This window comes from Chenopodium album, chromosome 8, assembly GCF_948465745.1.
Source record: "Chenopodium album chromosome 8, dcCheAlbu1.1, whole genome shotgun sequence".
Classification (NCBI taxonomy): Eukaryota; Viridiplantae; Streptophyta; class Magnoliopsida; order Caryophyllales; family Amaranthaceae; genus Chenopodium; species Chenopodium album.
The window spans coordinates 17,510,246-17,524,402 of NC_137841.1; positions in this window are offsets into that span (position 1 = coordinate 17,510,246).

A 14,157-nucleotide genomic window follows, 5' to 3' on the forward strand; every position below is an offset into this window, starting at 1 on the left:
GCATAACAGCATCTTTCAAGCAATCAAACAATTTTTTGCAATACTACAGTAATTATTGTGACAAATTGGACAAGAATTGCTAGCAAAAACATCAAGAACGAGCCACATTGTATTCCCAACCTTAAGAGGTCCAACAATGGCAATTCATTCATTTCTTCACCAAATTGAGTCAAACAAGTCTCAAATTACTCCCAAGGCAATATATAAACATAATCAAGAAATTTCATGGCATAAAATTTGACAAACAAAGAGAATTGAGCATTCTAAGTTTTGAATTTTCATAAAATTCGAGAATAAACACATGCAAAATTCCTTAAAACCGGTGTGAGTTCGAAGAAAACTTACATAGATCGGGAAAATGGATGAAATGAGCTTTGATTTGCAATAAATTTGAGCGAATTTGGTTGAGAAACGAGCAAGAACGAAGCAAATAAATTTCTGGAAATTTTCTAGCAAAAACGCGACGAGCAGCAGCGAAAATGAAGAAGAAAGGGGTATTTAAGGAATACCCTATGCAGGCGCCAAGCGCTTGACCTTGGCGTCAACAGATGGGCTAGGCGCCTGGCGCTAATCCCAGCATCTGGCGCTACGGCCAGTTATGTGGCGCTGACGTTATTTCAGCGGCGCTAGAATGTTCAGCCACTCAGTGCGGTTGTTCTATTTTTTGCAATATGTTTTGGGTTCCTTGGTACGCCAGTTAGCCCCTCTAAGCAATTTGACACGATTTTTAGTAATCGGCTTGATTACATAAAGTGATCGACCTGATGAATGATCGTCTCACTTAGCTTAAAGCGCCTAAGCATTGGCTCATTGACAAAAGGCACCGACGTATTGGTTCATAATTCAAGAGGTACCGACGTACAGGTTCAAAAGCAACAAAAGCGTCGACGTACAGGCATAGCGGAAGAAAAGTTCAAGCAAGCTTTTAAAGATCGACAAGCGGAGATCTTCGGTAATTTCCTTGGAAAATTATCGCAACAAATGAGGATACCTTCAAGCGAGGATATCTTCGACGGCACTCCCTAGATTGTGGAGAGTTGTCACAAACAACTGAAGGTGATTTCAAGCGAAGTTGTCTTCGATCATGTTCCCTTAGACGTGGAAGATGGTCACATAGCGGGAGAGGATTGTTTCAAGCGAAGCAATCTTCGATAGTATTCCCTTGGACGTGGAATATTATCAAAGCGGAAGAGGATCGTTTCAAGCAAAGCAATCTTCAATATTGGAAGCAGTTACAAGCGTAGCGGTTTTCTAGCGGGATGGCATTCTCTTGGCAAGAGGTCATAAAAACAAGGATACAGCAGCAAATCGGTTACTTTCAGAGACGTGTGCTCGACGGTGCAAGATACGCATTTCTTAACTCTCTTATCTGTTTGACTAACGCTAGTTTTGCAGGTATCGGCGTTGCAAGAGTGATTTAGGATCGCAGAACGTTCTGAATCATTCTCCGTCTCTATCGACACTTTGACTTTTGTTTTCGAAACTTGCGTTTCTCCAAACTCAGTCAAAGTGGGGGCTTCTGTAGACACCCATTTGTGTCTCCCCAAAACAAAACCCAGTGATGAGTACCTTTCACGTCAAATCATAATCGAATGAAGTGAAAGTGTGGAAAGTCTAGTGTTGCGGAAAGTTTTAATTTCTTTTCTCTTCTCTCTATTTTTGAAAACCTATTTTAAGAAAACAGCCAATCCAGTTTGGTTGGTCCATGATATGGGTCCAATAATAGTGTAGTTGGATAGGGCTTGAAAAGAGCTTTCCAACGATATATTATAAGCCCAATTCCGATGAATAATGAGGAAGTTATGGCCAAATTATTGAACTGGGCCCGGCTTGAGCCTTATATGCGGCCCAATGATCTAGAGGAGGGCCTAATATGAATTTATCATTCCTAATGCAATCAGGAAAGGTTTTAGTCTTCTAGATTCTTTTAGAAGGTTCTTTTCATTCCTAACTCAATTAGCATTGATAAATTGACTTTTGTTAACTTTTCAGAGTTTTAATAAAATCAAAGAACATTTTTGAGGAAAAATACAATTTTATCCTCCTGAACGGAATTTTCTATCTGATTTTAAGAAAACGCGTGAATTACTGGGTCAGCGCCAAACGCCAGCTGTATCGCCTGACGCTACGCTTGGCGCCTGGCGCTAGCCTTAGCGTCTGGCGCCAAGGTCAGCGTTTGGCGCCAACTTAGTTTTTTGCGTCAGAACTTTGTTTTTGATATTTTATCTTTTTGGCTGATTTTTTCTATAAATAACGTCATAAACACTCCGTTTTCAACAATCAATTCTCATCAATTCACCAATTCTCTCTTTCACCAACTCTCATCAAGATTCTCTTGATTTCTCTCTCTCTCTCTCCCTCTCTCTCTTTTCTAAACTAGCCTTCTCACAAATACAAAAATTCCGCATTCATTAGATTTAGAAACACCTATCCATATTCGAAGTTTCCTTCGCCTTAGACGTGAAAGGTTTTAATTTCTGAGGGTTTGGTCCCAAATCTCTCTTTTAATTTTTTAATTTAATTATTTGTTTATTTTCCTTGAAGTTACTAACGTGTGTAATTTATTATTAGAAAGAGGTACGAGGCATCAAAGTAAGTACTTTACTGGTTTTATTGATGTTATTATGTAGAAATCATGCTTAGATTGTTATTTTGATTCCTAGTATCATGTCTAGGGTAACTTTAATATCAAGTATGATTGTTATGATGCTTCCTATGTTCTTCCTAATATTTATTCATGTTAGTATCATGTTAGGGTTAAAGCTTTGATTTTTATATGCTTAGTGACATGCTAGGGTTTGTTATTAATCTTGTCAGTATCATGCCTAGGATCCTACTATTATTATGCTTTAACATTATTATAATTATTTTTTTGATGATTATTATTATGTTGCTTGATGTATTTATTGTTATTGCTTGATCACATCTTTTATGCATGTTTAAAGGAAATTTGGTACTTGTAATCACGCTTATATAAGATAATTAATAATCTTGTTTAGGGTTAATTTGATTATAATTCAAGTGATCGCCAATAATAGTTTATTTGTGCATTAATATTCAACCAACATAGATAAACAGGTTTAGGGTTAAATCTATTGATTGCATGTTAATTAGAAAGCGCACATGAATACGATCAGAATAAAGTAGAGGCCTATTATTAGTGCAGGTTCAATCTCTTTTAGGTTGGATTTGTACCTTCATCCCCGAACCCTATTTGGTTCAAGACCTTATGGAGTTGACGATCTCTTGGATTGTTAAGGGGTGTAACCTTCACCCAGTGAACGGTTTACAAGTTCCTAAAAAACTTGTTGGCGACTCTTTTGCTATATCTTCTTTCCCTTTGGACGCCACCGTACTTTAGTGTATGATCACAGTGGGGTTCAAGCTAGGGGATTAACGCTTGAAATATTCCCTACAAGTACCAAATCTCCTTCTTGTATATTCCTTTCCCTGACCCTTTTATTAAAAGCCCGAGCAATGCGTCTTTGATAAATTTGGATGTTGTAAAGGGCTTGCAACCTTCGTTCACTTTCTAAAGAAAGCTCATCTTATCGTTCTTTCAACCATTTTTCTTCAGACATTTCGCTTTCATTCATTACACGAAGCGATTGAATCTCTGTTTCGATTGGAAGAAGCGAATACATTCCATATACCAAAGAATATGGAGTAGTCCCAGTTGGTGTTCGAATGGAAATCCTATATCCCCAAAGTGCATAGGGAAGCTTATCAGGCCATTCTCGAGCCCTATCTGTCATCTTGGCGATTATTGTCTTGATAGTTTTGTTAGCTGCTTCAACAGCTCCATTGGTTGAGGCTGATATGGCGAAGATTAGTGATGCCTAATTTTGTACTTCTCAAGGGTTTCTTTAAGATGGCCTTCAAATTGTGAACCATTGACAAAGATAATTTCAAAAGATACCCCATACCAACGTATAATATTATTGATTACAAATTTTGAAACTTGTTTTGCCCCTAGTTTTGAATATGATGATGCCTCCACCCATTTCGAAAAATAATCAACAACAACCAATATATATTGATGCCCGTTCGAAGATTTCGGATGTATTTGCCCAATATGTCTATGCCCCAGCTGGAAAACGGCCATGGTGAAGCAAAATTATTCAAGCTAACTGGCGGCATATGATTAAAGTTTACAAATAGCTGACAATTTTTGCATGTTCGTACAAAATGGATGCAATCACTTTCCAAAGTGGTCCAATAATGCCCTTTTTGAAGAATTTTCCGAGCAAGCATTCGTCCATTCATATGAGTCCCACATTCTCCTCCATGTACTTCTTCTATGATCCTTTGTGTCTGTTCCCCGTTAATGCATAAATGCAAATTTCCATCGAAACTTTTATGATAAAGTAAACCTTTCAATATTGTGAAATGAGAAGCTAACCTTCCAATAGTCAACTGATCCTTCTTATGACTTCCTTCAGGATATTCTCCATCGATTAAATACTTATTAACATCAGTATACCAAGCATACTCATCATCTTCTTAGGTTAATAAATCAATTGTTGGTTCAAAATTAACCACAAGAATTTCTTTTTCTACAATCATTACAGACTGTACCTTCACATCATCGTCCCAAGTCAAATTTACTGTAAGATTTGCCAAAGCATCGGTGAAGCTGTTTTGCTCACGAGGGAGATGTTTGAACTTTATTTCTTCAAAGAATGGGATATATTGTTGAAGATACTCCGTGTACATTTGCAACCTTTCGTCCCGAACTTTCCAAGCTCTAATAGTCTAGGAAATTATGAGATAAGAATCATTGTATACCGTGAGATTTTTTGCACCAGCTGCTAATGCTGCTTTGATTCCATAGATGCAGGCTTCATATTCGGCCGTGTTATTCGTCGTTGGGAAACTAAGCTTCACAGCAAAGGGAATATGTACTCCATAAGGATTAATCAATAATACTCCTGCACTATTGCCCCTCCTGTTAGAGGCTCTGTCGAAATACATCTTCCATTGTGACGTACTAAGACAGAAAATATATTTGAAAAATCATCATCAAATTCATCACCCGATATAGGTCCATAAGCCAAAGCTTCAGATATAGCCCTCCCTTTGATAGACTTTTGATTCACACACTTAATGTCAAATTCTGACAATATCGCATGCCATCTTGCTATTCTTTCACTCAAGATTGGCTTCTCAAAAATGTACTTGATTGGATCTAACCTTGAAACCAGATAAGTAGTATGTGCTTGCAAATAATGTCGAAGCTTCTTTGTTGCGTAAATAAGGGCAATGCAAGCTCTTTCCAAAGGAGTGTATCTAGTTTCATACTCAAGGAACTTTTTACTGAGGTAGTAGATAGCTATTTCCTTCCTTTTACCCTCTTGGTATTATGCCAAAAGAGCTCCCATGGCCGTTTCCGTATTAGTAAGATATAATATCAAGGGCTGCCCCGGCTTTGGTGGCATTAAAATTGGAGGATTGGAGAGGTATTCTTTCATTGAATCAAATGAAGCCTGACATTTTTCATTCCATTTTGTAGGAACGTTTTTCTTAAGTAACTCGAATATAGGTTCACATCGGGTTGTCAATTGTGATATGAACCTACTAATGTATTGGATTCTACCAAGAAATCCCCGAATCTCCTTTTCTGTTCTTAGTGGAGGAAGCTCTTGTATGGTCTTTATATATTACCTTGTCGGAGTAAACTTTAATTTCGTCTTGACATACAACGAAGCCCAGAAGCTTTCCCGAAGTTACTCCAAATACACATTTTTGAGGATTCAATCTCAAATTGTATTTCCTAATTCTGTGAAAGAATGATTTTAAAGCATCAACGTGCGTCTCACAGTCATGACTTTTGACAATCATTTCATCTACATAAACCTCCACAATATCATGGATGAGATCATGCAAAATGGTTGTTGCAGCCCGTTGATAGGTTTCCCGAGCATTCTTTAATCCGAAGGGGATTGCTCTATAACAAAAGGTTCCCCATAGGGTAATAAAAGAAGTTTTTGACATGTCTTCTTCCGACATAAGTATCTGATTGTATCCCGAGAATCCGTCCATGAATGAGAACATGGCGTGTCCAGTAGTGTTATCAACCAGAACATCAATGTGGGGCAAAGGAAAATGGTCTTTTGGTGATGCTGAATTTAAATCCCTAAAATCAATGCATACTCATATCCTTCCATCTTTTTTGGGCACTACCACCACATTTGCCAGCCATTCCTGATGCTTGATTGGTTTGATGAAGTTGGCATCAAGTTGCTTTTAAATTTCTTCTTTAACTTTGAGACTAACTTCTGGGTTCATTCTACGAAGCTTTTAGGTTCATTGAAAAGTTCATTATTAGAAAATGCATCATGATCAAGATCAATTTCCTGTACGCAAATATGTTTACAAGTAATTTTATTGATATCTTCATGATATAAGAAATCAAGTAGTGTATGGATAGATGATTGGCTAGATGATGAGCTATCGGTTTCATAATCATCTGAGGTAGAGGATTGAAAAGTATATAGTTTAGGGAAAAAAGGGAATTGTTCTTGAGTTTCGGATCGGATATTGTTTTGAACTTTTGTTTTTATTGGAGTGATAAGTGTAATGGGATACAATCGGACTTCATGATCAGAAATTGATGAAAACAAGCCTATTAGAACTCCTTGCTATAGATGGTCAGCCCAATTGAAATCTTTCTTAAATACCGGTTTCTTATCAAACCATTTCTTAATAAATTCTTCATTCTTTGCTTCTGCAAAGAAAATTTCTAACCCAGGGAGAATTTTCTCTTTATCCAAGTCATACCAAGGTTCAGGAAACTCATAAAATGGCTTAGTGTCGTTTTGCGACACAAATTGCCCATTCAAGATGAGACACTTCCTTTTCATAACTTTAGTTACCATTTTCTCATTGAAACCCAAACCATAACGATTTCGCTTATCAATTATTGGGATTGGGTGCTTCATGCCTTCACCGTTCCGTCCTAAACCAGCTCTTGGAACATAACCCATTTTCAACATCAATTGAAGTCCTCTAGTAATTGTTTGTGGTATAGGATCTTGGATTTCTTGAATGGAATCCGAGTGTAGAGTAGATTTACGAGTTTGGTTGGTCATTGGTTGGCAAAGGATACCTAAACATTCCATAATCAAGGTTAGGATTTCCTCCCTTTTTTTTTTTTTGAAAATTAAAAAAAAAATGATAAATGCAAAAATGCATGCGGGAAAAAGACTTTGGTAAACATTTAAAGACGTATGTTAATTTAGATAAGTTAGCGCGGTGTTCATTCCAAAAAGAAATCTTTTAATTATTTCAGGTCGTGCCATAAGGCTGCCTACGTATCTCCAGACATATTTTTTGTATTTTCTCTTTTTTCTTTTTTTTTTTGGAGAATCAGACCCGTCGTAGTTCAAAATGAAAGAAGGAGACTTTTTTTTGAAATAGCTGCACTCGATCAGAGTTGCCTACGTACCCCAATAACAATGTGCGTGCAAGTACAATTTTTGTGTATGATCATGAAATAGTGCATTGGGGGATCAATTTGTACGTAGTTCTTTATACTAAAAGAAAACATAAAGAGAAAAAAAAATGCTTTGTTTGTAACATAAAGAAAACATAGTGCTTTGGGGGATCAAGTTGTACGTAGAGGTCACCATGTTGTTGTGGATGCTTCTTTCCCATGTAGAGATTCCTTAGGCTTCAAGGTTTTCAACAGTCTTCCTCGTAGTCTTGATGAGATATCTTTTCCGAATAGTGACGAGCAATCGAAACAGTGGGATCATCTTCGCGTGTCAAAAGGGAAAGGGCATTTATGGACACTTTCTGATTCGAGCAGGAAATTCCAGTTGTGCGCTTTATACACCAACGGAGGGCGTGACATTAGTTAGTATCATGGCCATGTAACTAATGATAGTGACAATATTTTTTGAGATTTGGTCCAACAGGATCAGCTCCTGCTCGACGACGTAGTGGCTTGATACGACCTTCTTCGAGAAGTTGAAGGAACAAATCAACTTGAGAGGCCTGTGGCTGTGCCGGGCTTGTCTCTGGTGCACTAGACTTAGGATGGGCCGGAGTGATGATCCCATGATCAATGAGATCCTGGATTGCACACTTAAGTTCGAAATAAGTATCTGTTCTATGCCCATATAAATGACAATAACTGCAATATTGTCTCATATCGGTCCCATGTGGTGGTAATGAATACACATAACTTTTTGCCCGAAGAATACCATTTTTGCTCAAACAATCGTACACCACACTCAATGGTTCATCAATTCGAGTGAATATCCTCCTGTTAGCTCTTTCACCTTGAGGGTGCACCTTAGGCCTTCTTTCTTGTAGTCGATAGGCATCAATTTCGTAACCATGTCTCTCCATGTGCGAGAGATCGGCGTATTTGATGGAGACCATATGTCGATAATAAAAATCATTTAAATTCCTTAGCAATATCAACATAAACTCCCAATCAGTTATGGGAAAACGAAGTTGAGCCCGAATGTAAGAACATCTTGAAAAAAGATGTGAAAATGATTCCCGGTCACTTTGCTCCATATTCACTAGCTTCATCTTTTCATTGTCAGTCTATCAAAACTCAAATGCCCAATCACTGAATGCTTGAGCAATTTCTCCCCAAGAACTTTTAATTGTTACCCCTGAGGTATAATACCAGGATAATGCATGTCCGCCCAGAATTTTGTTGAACAACATGGAAAATGCTCTTCTAAAACATTTAAGGGATATAAGGTGTTCACAAAGTTGTATAAAATGGAGGATGGGATCTCCCAAGCCATTAAACTTCTCGAACTGGGGAAGATTATGGTAGTGATCTTCATGATTGTAGTTAGGGAAAAGAACCAACTCCTCTGGGTACACTAACCTTCTATAGCACAGGATATCGAAATCCAAATCAAAATCCTCGGCCCTAGATCTTTTCCGAGATCCCTCATCATGACCCTGTCTAAAAGAATTACTTGTCCAAGATTCTCTTCTAAAACAAGGATCGTTGTCTTATGGAGTTTTGGGGTCTTCTTCCACCTCATCTTCATTGGACTAGTTTGTTCCACCTCTAGCTCCTTGGGGATTAACCTCAAAATCATTGTCATTTTCTTGAAGCTCTTCTTCTGGATCTTCCTCAGTTTCTTCTTCCGGATCTTCCTCAGTTTCTTCGTCTTCCTCTAAGTCCTCTTCCGGATCTTCCTCCGTTTCTTCTTCTTCTTTCCAGGAGCCAATCGAATCAAGTCCAATATTATGAATAGTGAATCCGTCTAATCGACTACCCTCTTCTTCATCTAAATGGAGCACTGATTTTCCAATACTAGAAACATTCATAACTTCTGGATTACCCACTAGTGTCACTACACCATGATCCGTGAGCAGCTTCACCTTTTTGTGTAAGGTAGAGGCTACCGCCCTGTTCTTATGAAGCCAAGGTCTACCGAGCAAAAGGTTAAAGCACGCTTCAATATCAATTACCACAAATTCAACATTTCTAGTCACTGGTCCATATTCCAAAAGTAACTCAATTGACCCCAAAACGTCCCTTTTGGCATTGTCATAAAACCTAACAACCTGGCTTGAAGGTGTCAAATCTTCTTTTTGATAATCGAGCTTTGTCATAACTCGATAAGGACATACGTTGATGGCAGAACCATTTTCAATAAGTACTCGGGGTATTGTCCACCCATGACATTTCACAGTTATGTGCAAAGAGTTATTATGATTGACACTTTCTGGGAGATCATCATCGGTAAACATTAAAGTGTTGTCGGCCCCATGAATAAGTCCTGCCATTTGATCCGGTGTTATGGATGGATCAATTTAGACTTCATTGAGATGTCTCAGAACGGCAGCCCAATGAGGTTGTGAATGAGTCAGTAACTTCCATATAGAAACATTTGCATTAACCTCCTTCATGCGCTTAATAGCATCATCTTCTTCCTTATTCACCTCTACTAATTTCCTGTCTTTTTCTTTCCTTCTCTGGGCTTCCACGGGGTTCTCATCTTCAAGATATGAAGGTTTAAAATGACGACATGCGCGAGTCAAATGAGACACATGTAGATCTTCATCATCACTAAGATCATCATGATAGATCGGACATTAAAAATTACTAGGGGTACTAAGGTGTGCCCGAACACTTTTCTCAGCAATTGACAACAACGAGAGAGCATCCTCTTCATCATCTATTAGGCAAAATGTCCCATTATAACCCATAGTGTGGCAGACATTAGAGAACGGATCTTTATTAAAGATGACATCAGAACCCTTGCATGGCACAAGCTTGACCTTTTGCTGAGTGGAGTAATCATACACAACACACACATAATTCTCGGATAATGGCATCTCATACATTTGAGGGGCATTTCGAACCATTAATAATGTTGGATCAATTTGGTTATTAGTAGTGGAGATGGTGTTTATAGAGATAGGAGGCTTATGATTGGGAAGAGGATTATTAGTGATGCTAGGTTGTGTGTTTTTAAATTTATCAAAGGATGCTCCAACTAAAAGCCTTCCTCCATCTACTAGATCTTGAATACGGTGCTTGATTGCTATGCAATTTTCAATGTCATGCCCGGGCCCTTGATGGAATTCGCAGTGTTGGTTTGGGTTGTAGTTGGGAGGAGGGTTTCTTGGGGGTGGCCTTGGGTTCAAAGGTTGAATGAGGTTGTCCTTTTTTAGTTTGGAGAAAGCTTGAGCGTAGGTCATGTTTAAAGGAGAAAAATTCCTTTGTGGCCTAAGTTGGAATACTGGAGAGGCGCCGATATTATGTATCAAATTTGTTGGTTTTGAAGTTATTCAGTCATTATTATTGGTTTTCCTGTTGCCCCCAAACTTAAGATTGTAAGAAGTGTTACTACTTCATCCTTCATCCTTCTTGATATTCCCCTTTTATGGCATCCTCCACCAAGGTTCCTGTTGATATGAGAGCCTTGAATGACGGAAAATATTGGAAAGCCATTCGTCCTTGATAGACAGGAAGAAGATTCTTCACTATCATCTGTAATTTTTCTTCTTCATTAGGCCTATTTACTATCTTTGCAGCCTTATTTCTCCACCTAGTGATGAAGGCAGAAAATGTTTCATTATGATTTTGGGCAGTTGTCTCCAAATCCCTCCTTGTTACATCGATCTCTTCATTATATTTGTATTGGCTAGAAAATTCTCTCACAATATCAGCCCATGAAGTTTTCTTCAAATTTACTAGATTAAGAAACCAATGAGCTGCAGCCCCATCTAAATATTGTTGAAACAATTGTGACATTAAAGGTTCATCAACATCCCAAGGACTCATGGCTCCTACATACAACTTTAAGAAACTGGTGGGACTTCCTGTACCATCAAATCTTGTGAGGTTTGGCATCTTAAACCCAGGTGGCAGTTGTGCTTTCGGAAATATGGTGAGACCATGAATATCCAACCAAGGTTCCGCTTTGGTCATACCCTTCTGATGTGTCTATTTTATATAGTATTTTACCCCCGTCCCTTGGTCATAATTAGTAGTGTTTTTGGCTCTTTAGAGCCACTTTTATTACTAATTAGTGTTTTCTAGTGTTTTCGTAGATTTGGTTGATTTTTGCAGGGATTTATGCTTTTTAAGTATTTTTCCGAGATATTTTGGAGCAATCACGAACATTGGAGAAACACGATCAGATTTTATAGCCCAGGGCCGGTTAGAGACATCGAATCGGTGATTAAGGGCTCGGTATAGGTGATACCGGGGCATTTGGACCGAGTATTCAAGACCCAAAGAGGAAACCCAGATTGGCCCGAAGAATTGAATCCCAATCAAGTCCAAATAGTGGCCCAAATGAGCCGCCCGGCCAAAAAGGCTGGCGCCCGGAGGCGCGTCCGGCCGAGCGGAAGAAGCTTATTCTGGCGCCCGGTGACGCGCCCGGCTGGGCGCAAGATTGCTATTAGAGACAAAAAAAGGCGCGCCCGATCGGGCGGTGCCTCGCCCGATCGGGCGCGTGTTTTATTTGTTGACGATTAACGTAGTTTTAATTTGTTTTAGTTTAGGATTTTTGTACGGAGTATAAATACTCCTCCGTAATACGTTTTGATTACTTCTTTTTCTCCTCTTCTTCCTCTCCTCTTTACTTTCTTTACTCTCTTAATTATTCTCTTAGAATTCTCTCTCTAAACCGTTGTTCTGAATTCTTCCTTTAATTCCAGATTTATTTTGGTAACGATTCTTCTTCCCTTAATCTTAGTTATTTATTCTATTCCTTTAATCATGTCTTATTTTATTACTTTGATTTGTTTAGTTTTTAATATGTGTGAGTAGTTTAATTTTTAGGGTTTATGGGGATCTAATAAATAATATGAAGGGGTAATTTATTGTTGTTGATTATCAATGCTAGATTAATTTCCTATTGATTGATTTAATGCTCTGTGACTAGATTAGGCTTATCTTTTATGCATGAGTTTGACAATATTGATTCAAGATTCGAGAGATGAGAATTAATGTTTAGGTCTAGTTTCAATAGGCAGATTAATTTATAAATGGTTAAGTCAAGATTCGAGAGATGAGATTTAATACCGATAAATTAATTGTGTGATTGTAATACGTAGCGAGAGCCCTTTACAATCTGGTTAATTGATGCATTGATGATTGACTATTATTGATTATTGGTATTGCATGATATTTTCTTATTGGATTGTTTTAATGTTTTACAATTGCGGCTTGTAAAAGTATAGCAATATTAAATTGATGAATCGAGCAGATGTTAATTTGATATTAAAGGCTATTTTCAATAAGAACTTAGATCTAGTAAATTGCGAGAGCCTGTTAGATCTATGTTGATTAATAAATTGCGAGAGCCTGTTAATCATGTTATTTATGCAATGTCAATGATTGATTACTATGTTTTACCCTGGAATATTATTTATTGGTGAACCTATGCCCTAGATCCTTTCATATATTGTTATCTTCCTATATTGTTATCTTCCTTTGTTTTGAGGTTTATTTAAAACTGTTTGGTTTTCCGCTGCAAATTTCAGAGATAGCCTTAACGTTTGAACACGTGGCGGTAGCACACCAGTAATTCTCTTGTAATTGTTAAGGTTATATACAGGTTTCTCACATGTTTTTAAGAGAGAATTATTGGGGTGTTACATATAATCACTTAACAATGATGATGGGTGGTCCTTCAAACTATCGAGAATCTAAGGAGAATTTTCTTTAAAAACTACCTCCGCGTCATATGCGTTACGTATCTCGTCTCCTTGAGACTTTATGGTCAATAGGTAAAAGGAGTCTCTTCATAATAACAGATAGATTAACTAGGACATTATCGACTACTCCTTGGTCACAAGAAGATCCTGATACTCTATCTCTAGCAGCCTTATCGGACGGCTCAGATGGATGTAGAGGTGGGTATATATTGCGAGAACTCGGGCATGTTTGGAAGTTTGGTTTTGGTTCAAGGCTTAGAGGACCTAGCTTTTCCTTTTTCTCGCTTTTTTTACTGCAAAATGGATTGCAAAAGGCTCGCTCTCTAGAGGTGAAACAATTAGAAGTAGTGATGGACGTTAACCGCTTCATCTCATCTCTGTCTAGGCTTGATGTCTACCCAGTAAATACCGAGCAAAAGTTATGTGACATACTACTCCTAATGCGCTCTTGTGGTTGGGAAGTTAGTATTCGACATTCCCCTCAAGACATGCTTCGAGGAGTCTGCCTTATGGTTGATCATTGCCAAGGGTTTACTTGGGGTCAAACAGAGGTGTTCGAAGCTCCACCATCTCCTGAGATTCAATTAGGGCCTTTTTAACTTTTTCATTATGTATTTTTTTATTCACTATTATGGTTGTATCACTATGTAAATATGAATTAATGTTCTTTTCCGTCTATTTCCACCTCATGAAGGAAAGTAAAATAAATAAATAAATAAGTGGAATTTGGTTTGGTTTTAATGAGGGCCTTTAATGGTTCTAAGTTGTAGGTTGATTTTATTTTACTTCGTTTGACTTTGATTTGACTTTGGTTTGACTTTACTTTCGTTGATTGACTTTTCAAGTTGACTTCTTTTGAATGGTTTTGAAATTAGTCTTCTGCTGTGTGTCTTTGATAGTTGCCTTTAGCCGTTTTCACGGTGGCGGTAAAATCTTAGATATTCCTATTTAAAGTTTTAAACAAGGCAAAACAGGTATTTTAAAATAAAGGAATCTCTAGGG